The sequence below is a fragment of the Tamandua tetradactyla genome, chromosome 1 (genome assembly GCF_023851605.1).
Source record: "Tamandua tetradactyla isolate mTamTet1 chromosome 1, mTamTet1.pri, whole genome shotgun sequence".
Classification (NCBI taxonomy): domain Eukaryota; kingdom Metazoa; phylum Chordata; class Mammalia; order Pilosa; family Myrmecophagidae; genus Tamandua; species Tamandua tetradactyla.
The window spans coordinates 29,938,186-29,945,168 of NC_135327.1; the positions used below are offsets into that span (position 1 = coordinate 29,938,186).

Consider the following 6,983-nt stretch of genomic DNA (forward strand, 5'->3'; position numbering starts at 1 on the left):
TCAGGATGATGGTAAAGGTTTGGAAATGGATGGGGGTGATGATAGCACATTACTGTGAGTGTAATCAACAGCACTGAATTGTGTAGATGAATGTGGTTAAAAGGGAAAATAATATTTTATTAGAATAAAAATTAAAAGATAATGCATAAGAGGCTGGTCACAGTGGCTCAGAAAGCAGAGTTCTAGCCTTCCATGCCACAGACCTGGGTTCAATTTCCGGTGCCTGCCCTCCCCCCCCAAAAAAAGAAAGAAAAAAACCAGATAATGCATAGAACTATACAACACCATGAACCCTATATCCATCATTTAGATGATGGACTATAGTTAACAGTACAAATATAAGAAGGTTCTTTCATGAATTATAACAAATGTATGATACTAATATGAGGTGTTAATAATAGGGTGGTATATGGAGAAAAATATACCTAGTACGAATAATGGATGATAGATAGAAATATTTTAATAATCTTTCATCAATTTTAACAAGGTAAGTACTGATAAACATAGTACAATTTATTTATAAAAAGTGATGTCATTAATAGTAACAAATGTTCCACACAAATGCAAGGTGTTGGCAGTGGGGTGGTGTATGGGGAGCCTATATTTTATGCATGATTGTTTTGTAAACTCACAATTTCTCTACTGAAAAAAAAGTACTTGTTCAGTGTCTCATTTTCTCAAGGTTTTATTGAAGAATTCACTTTAAGTTCTCTTATATAACATAATATTGGAATAAGGCTGAAAATCCAGGGTAAAATTCAAGCTCTAGCATATCCATTGTGGGACCTTGGGGAAATCACTTTACCTTTCTGTGAATGGGGATGATAAAAATGCACTTAAGGTTGTTGCATAAATAAATTAGAATTTTGACATATAACAGACACTCCAAAGGACTGGTTTTAAATGGGACACATGGTAATTAAAGGATTATGTGTTGCCCTTCATTGGAAAATTTGCATTTTAAAGAGAGATTTAAAATGAAAATGAGTCTCAGCCCATTGGTGAAATTTCTGTCCAAGATGACGCACTAGTTGTGTTAATGGGGATACTTAGAATAAGGAGTGGGGGAAGGTTTTAATAAAAAACATTCAAATTATATTATTTACATAACAAGCTATTCTTGTACAGTGAGGGACTAGCTGTAGTGTTAGGAGATATTAAAACTTAATCCTAGAAATAGATACCAAGAGGGACAGGCTGGCCCTTTGTTCTATTTAAGGTCTGGTTTCTAGAACAATTAATTGCCATTGCATCTAGTTGGTATGTAAAATGTGCCTCTACTTCACTTTGTGGCAGACTTAAAATCTTAACATTAAATGGCTCTCATGTGACAGTTCTAAGTCTATGTATTGTCTTCTTTGACTTGATGTTCAGAGTCAAGATGAGTAGAAAGATCATGGTGGCTGGGAATTCAGTCTTTAGAGCCAGGTAGATCTACCTTTGAACCTTTTCTCTGCCAAGGGTTTACCTGTCACAGGCTCACCTGTGATGTTGGCAAGAGTCTTCATTCTTCCAAGCCTCCCTGTTCTGTCTTTGATGTAAAGGACAACCTGATCTCTCCCTTCTTGGGTTGTTTGAGGGGTAAACAGGTTAATGTTTTCGAGCACTTAGCACCCAAAAGTGCTCAATAAAAGGCAGTTGGAAACAGTCCCATATTGTGTGTGTGTGTGTGTGTGTGTGTGTGTGTGTGTGTGTGTTCGTATGTGTTGGACTCCTTTAAGGTGACTTCTCTTATAAAGTAAGCATTTCTGAGGGTGTGATATTTTACATCAGCAATTCCTTTACCTCCCCATATGACCATAGGTCATCATGCTCACTGTTTAGTCAGTGCTTTGTCATCAATTTTAACGGCGATATTGGCCTTGTCTTTCTGATGCTCAAGAAATTAGAGGTAATTCAGTCTGACAATACATATGCAGCACGGACAGAAATGAAGATTTGGACAAATATTGAGTGACCCCAGGAGGAGGAAGGGGATGAGAGAGGCAGAAGACATATGGCGGCAATGGAGAGGAACAAGGTACACTCCTGAGCTTAATTTCTTACAAAGAACATTTCTTACACAGATTTAATGTGGTTTCCAAGCCTCAGAAATATGAGACCCCCGTGAATATGCTGATGCTCATTTTTTGCTGTCTTCATTAATCATGTTAACTGGATAATTGCTGAGTACTGAGTCCACAGACCTAGAAGCCTCCGTCATCTGATCCTGAAATAAGCTGCACCCATAATTCAGCTAATGAAATCACGGAAGTGGAGAGAAAATTGTTTCATTAATTTTTCTGTGAATTCAAAATCTTGGCTTCAATTAGCATCCAACTGAGCAGTGCTTTTCAAAAAGTACAGATCCTCTGGGGGTTGTGAGCTGAGAGTATGGGAACCCAGCGGATAAACAAGGCATGTTAATTACTTAATTCTTTCATTCACTCAACAAACATTTATCAAGTATTTACTCTGTAACAGGTACTGTTTGCACCCTGGGAATACAACAATGAAGAAATAGTCACAGTTCCAGCTCTGCTTTTGGTGCTTACAGGATAGTGGTGGGAAACAGGTATTAAGAATATGGTAACTTAACAGGGGGGTGTGATGGTGGCTCAGTGCAGAATTCTTGTCTGCCATGCTGGAGACCCAGGTTCGATTCCTGGGCCTACCCATGCAAAACAAAACAAAACAAAACAAAACAATATATATATATATATATATATATATATTAACACAAATCTACCCACCGCATAATGTTTTACTTAAAGATTGGGTGGAAAAGTTAATTAAATGGGGATAAACGCAAATAAATATCTTTACATTATAATTGACATTAAAGAAAGCACACACTTTTTTGTATAGAAGCCAAGATGTAAATTCCTTTTTAAGATAAACCATATGACTTAAAAGATGTGTCATGTCTTTGGGCTGATCTCCACATGCTTAAGGATATGAATTTTTTTCCTCCACTGTTAGGGGCACTTCAGTTGAAATATTTAAAAAGTACTCATACAGACAATGCCAGGCAATGTTTGGAAAGAAGATTACTTAAGGTGGGATTGATTATATTATACCTTCAGTGGGTATCTTTCTACTGACACTTCTTGGGCAGGTATAATGACAGCAAAGGGTCCCTGACAGTGACTTGGCTAATCCCTTCCTGTTTGAATATCCCACTTAGCAGGGTTGTTTTCTTCAGGAAGAATAAATTTCAGTTTTTTTCCAAAATTCCCTGAGGATTTTCTCATCCATCTTTGGTTCTTTCAGTACCTGCACCCTGAGAGGATTTAGTGTTGCCCAGGCATATTTCTGCAGTAGTCCTGGTTTGAAATACTCCTACTTGAACTATTCTCGATGGAGGAACTCACACACACACAAAACCGCTGTTGCAGGTTTTACTTTCTTCAGCATCCTGTAAGCTGAATGGAATTCAGGAATTTCATTTTTACTAGTGTATCAGAACAAATGCTATGTGCAATGAAATTTAATATTTACATCAATTATTGAAAAATTATATTTCTGCATAGGACTTTTCTTTCTCCTCAAAAACAGCGGGAACTTTGTCACCAGGGAGCCTGCCTAGGTCAGTGTGCCAATCCCTTTTACTTGTGCAAGATTGTTGTACGAGCAAAACATATCAGAGATGACACCTCTGCGGAGATACAGGGGAACATAAAGGAAAAGAAAAGCCACAGATTAACAGATTTAACATTTCTAAATGTTCATGTTACATATACAAATGATAACTATACCACAATAATTGCCTCTAAATCTTCCTGAGCCTGGGGTAAGTAGTAACAGAAAGAGTAAAGTATTACCAGTCTCAAAGCATAGAAGATGACTTTTTTCTCCCTACTTTATATACTGACGCCAAACTGCAAGGTTATTGACTCTTTCCTAAGATTAAAGGGGCACACACTATTATTAGAAACAGATAGATTTCTTCAAATGAGAGTTTTTCATTTCATTTTGTGAAAAATATTGTTGTTGTATTAATATTAGTGCATATGTTTGAATCCAAACCAATATACACTAATTGTATTATTTAATCATACCAATAATGAATTAGTTTTAATAATAATGCATTAAATGTTAACCTAATTAGATTTAAATGTAATTGTATTTCTAATGGAATAATATTTCAGTGGAGATATTTTTTCCACTCCGAAACTTTTGTAAATTAAAAAAATTCTAGATTTTGTGAATTACATGTATTCTTTTATCTATGTGTTTAAAAATCCCTATAGTACTACAATTTACATGAGAGGAAAAAGAAACTCTTGCAGTCATTTTCTCCAAGGTCTCCCAGCTAACAAATGGCAGAGCCAAAATTTAAAAGCAGCTCTCACTGACTCCAGAACCAATGTGTCTGACATTTCATTACTGTAACTTATTAATTTAACATTTACTCCAGTCTAATATGTGTACATAAATGCTGAAAGGAGAGAGGAAGTGGTGCAGCATGAGGTGGGATGATGAATTAGCCATGGTCCTGCTCTGGAATGAACATGTTGTCTTTGCCTGCCCCAAATGTGCCCATACTCTTTCTTCTAGTGAAAGAATGCCAGTTCTTGCTTGACTCTAGGGCATCTCACCTAGCAGAGATGTACCAGAAAAGTAATATCAGTTTTTTTCAGATAAATCCTTGTTATTAAGACTTTAGGGCTGTTTGTTTTGTAGTATCACCACAGAAAAAGTGAACTGATATGTAAATACACCCCTTTAAAAAGGAGAGAACCAGAGAAAAAAGATTCCACGTAAGAGGCTTAGAAAGAAACTCAGTGGGGAGAGATGTCAGAAACTAAATGAGAATTTTCAAGAATTTGGGGGCTCTTTTAGAGTTTCTTTGCTTTTGACCAAAGGGTTCACTTTGAAATAAAGGATAAAGGACATATTCACAGCCAGCCAGATCAGCCGTATGAAGCCTGATGATCATCCAGATAGTCAGAATGTAAAGGATCATGTGATTATGTAAAACAAAAAAGTTCTGGCTGGCCACATTCAGCCCTTCTGGTAAACTTTTCCAGATTGAATATCCTTTGGCTGCTGTAGCTGGAGGAGCTCCTTCAGTGGGAATTAAAGCTGCAAATGGTGTGGTGTTGGCAACTGAGAAGGAACAGAAACCCATTCTGTATGAGTGAAGTGTGCACAAAGTAGAGCCAGTTACCAAGCATGTAGTTTAATATATAGTGGCATGGGTCCAGATTACAGAGTGCTTGTGCCCAGAGCTTGGAAACTAGCTCAGCAACATTATCTTGTTTACTGTGGTGGTGTGAAGCTGTATGTACCTCAGAAATGGCCTTATTCTTTTAATCCAATTGTGTGGGTGCAGACCCATTGTGGGTGGGACTTTTTGATTAGGTTATTTCAATTGAGATGTGACCCACCTGTTTCAGATTTTAAACTGCCAGAATGCAGTATTCTGGAAATAGATCGGCTTTCACAAAGGGGATTTATTATGTTGCAAGTTAAAATTCTAAAGCCAATGAAATGTCCAAATTAAGGCATCAACAAGAGGATATCTTCATGGAAGAAAGGTCTATTGTGTCTGGGTTCCTCTATCACACGGGAAGGCACATGGTTATATCAGCTGACCCTTCTCATCTGGGTGGTTTCAGAATGGGTCTCTTATCTTCTGTTGGTCCTTCTGGCTAATGCTGAAGCACTTTCTTTCTCTAGCTTCTCTAAACTCTCTCAGGTCTCTTAAAGGTCTCCCATGAGCAAATTAAGACCCACCATGAATGGGCAGGGTTGCATCTCCTTGGGAAAAACTTAATCAAAAGGTCCCACCCAAATAAGTCTGCGCCCATGAGATTGGATCAAAAGAACATAGCTTTCCTGGGGTACATAACCATTTCAAACCAGCACAACACCCCATTTAAGGTGGATTTTAATTCCCTTACTGGAGTAATTTACAAGAAAATAAAACAGATATAGAAGTTAAGAGATGAAATTAAAAGAAGCTCATAGAGAAAAACCTCAGAGAAGTTAAGGCAGGACTTGCAGAAACTCAGCAAAGAAGCCACGGAACCAGAAGCTGAAAGCAACCAAACCTGGTAGTGGAGGCTGCACAAATGCTGTCCATGTGCCTTCCCATGTGACAGAGGTGCTGGCAGCTTGTCTTCAAAGTCCAAGTATTGTCATGTTGATGCCTTGAGTTGGACACTTTCATGGCTTAAGAACTATAAATTGTAAGTAATAAATACCCATTGTAAATGTCAAACCATGTTTGGTTATTACATTTCAGCAGCTTTAGCAAACTGAAACATATATCAAGAACCCATTCCTACAGTTCAACTGTTACAGAGAGTAGGTTCTGTGATGCAGGAATTTACCTGGTCAGTTGATATTTGTCCTTTTTTTTTTGGCGTGGGCAGCCACGGGGAATCAAACTCAGGTTTTCTGCATGGCAGGTGAGAATTCTGCCACTGAGCCATAGTCGTATCACCCTATTTGTCCATTTTTAATCTCTTTACTTATTTGTGGTAGGAATGAGTGACTACCATATTTATTTCAGTCAGATCCATCTGGTGTTTACTTCGCCTGGAAAGACCCAGCAATGTGAAAGAACTATGTGAATGGGCAACCTTCCTAGAGAATAGATATAATGGTGATCTGGAACTTGGAGATTCCATTCACACAGCCATCTTAACTCTAAAGGAAGGGCAAATGGCAGAAGATAGCATAGAAATTGGAATCTGCTGTGAAGCTGGACTTAAGGTGCTTACTCTAACCAAAGCCAAGGATTACTCAGCTGCCATAGGATAATAATGAAGTGACTAAATAGACTGGAACTTCTGATGGTCTATGTACTTAAATATACTTAAAGTATAGTTCATTCTGCAGACTTTTTGCATACTATATGGTTTAATGGACTTATGTTTTTAAAATGACACTTATAAATCATAATAAACTGCTATCCCTGAAAAAACAAAACAAAACAAAATAAATTCTAATCATGTTTATCAACCTAGAAGAACTTGCATCTTATTTTAGAA

The 6,983-nt window shown here is 37.4% G+C and overlaps 1 pseudogene; it reads left to right on the plus strand.

Moving 5' to 3' along the window:
- The first annotated feature begins 2,005 nt into the window (after positions 1-2,005).
- On the plus strand, positions 2,006-6,753 carry LOC143680464 (proteasome subunit alpha type-2-like; annotated as a pseudogene).
- Positions 6,754-6,983: the final 230 nt, after the last annotated feature.